Below are 1,170 nucleotides of genomic sequence, written 5' to 3' on the forward strand. Positions count from 1 at the left end.
ATCTATCTACCACAACATAAATGGAATCATTCCCTCTTTGAGTACTAGGTAACCCCAAAACAAAGTCCATACTAATCGGATTCCATGGTTGGTCTGGTATTGGAAATGGATAGTACAATCCTATATTTTTGCTTCTCCCTTTAGAATGTTGATAGATTCTGCACTTCTCAACAAATTTCTTAACATTAGTTTGCATATTTGGCCAATAGTAAAAAGCATTTACCTGAGCAAAGGTTTTGGCTTGTCCAAAGTGACCAAATAATCCTCCACTGTGTTTCTCCTTAATTACGTTTTCCCTCATAGAACATTTGGGAATGCACAATTTGTTACCTTTAAACAGTAAACCTCCTTGGATAAGATAATCTAACCACTGAATTATATTATGAACTATTGGATTTTTTACAACTACATAAATATCTTTGAATTATGCGTCATCTTTATACACATCAACCATTTCTTCAAATTCTACAACACCAACTCTTAACTCTTGTAGAATGAAATTTACCCTGTGCAAAGCATCAACAAAATTGTTCAACTTACCACTTGTGTGTTTTATCACAAAAGTAAAACTCTGTAAAAAATCTACGCACTTGGCATGTTTCTGGTTCAATTTTGGCTTGTTTTTTATGAACTCTAATGCCTGATTGTCAGAATACAATACAAACTCCTTTGGTAGCAAATAATGTGTCCATTCTTTTAAAGCTTGCACAATAGCATAAAATTCCTTATCATAAGAAGAATACTTCTTCTTAGTTTCATTTAGTTTCTCACTAAAGTAGGCCATTGGTCTCTATTCTTAACTAAAAACTGCTCCAATTGCAACTCGTCTAGCATCAGTTTCAACTTGGAAAAATTTCCCAAAATCAGGTAAAGCTAAAATTGGTTTCTCTGTAATTTTCTTCTTCCGCGACTTAAAATTTCAGTCTATTGCTTCTGTCCACTTGAATGGCTGATTTTTCTCTTTGATTGTTTCAATAATTGGTGCACAAAACTGACTAAAACTTCTGATATATTTTCTATAAAAACTTGCAAGACCATAAAAGATTCTTACCTCAAATATGTTTCTTGGAGTAGGCCAGTTCCAAATTGCTTGGACTTTCCTTGGATCCATTTTCAAACCTTCTTTAGAAACTACAAATCCAAAATAGATTAATTCTTCTTTAATGAAAC

Source organism: Pinus tabuliformis, chromosome 6 (genome assembly GCF_031772625.1).
Source record: "Pinus tabuliformis cultivar Carrire ecotype Pingquan chromosome 6, CPIR1, whole genome shotgun sequence".
In the NCBI taxonomy this organism is placed as follows: domain Eukaryota; kingdom Viridiplantae; phylum Streptophyta; class Pinopsida; order Pinales; family Pinaceae; genus Pinus; species Pinus tabuliformis.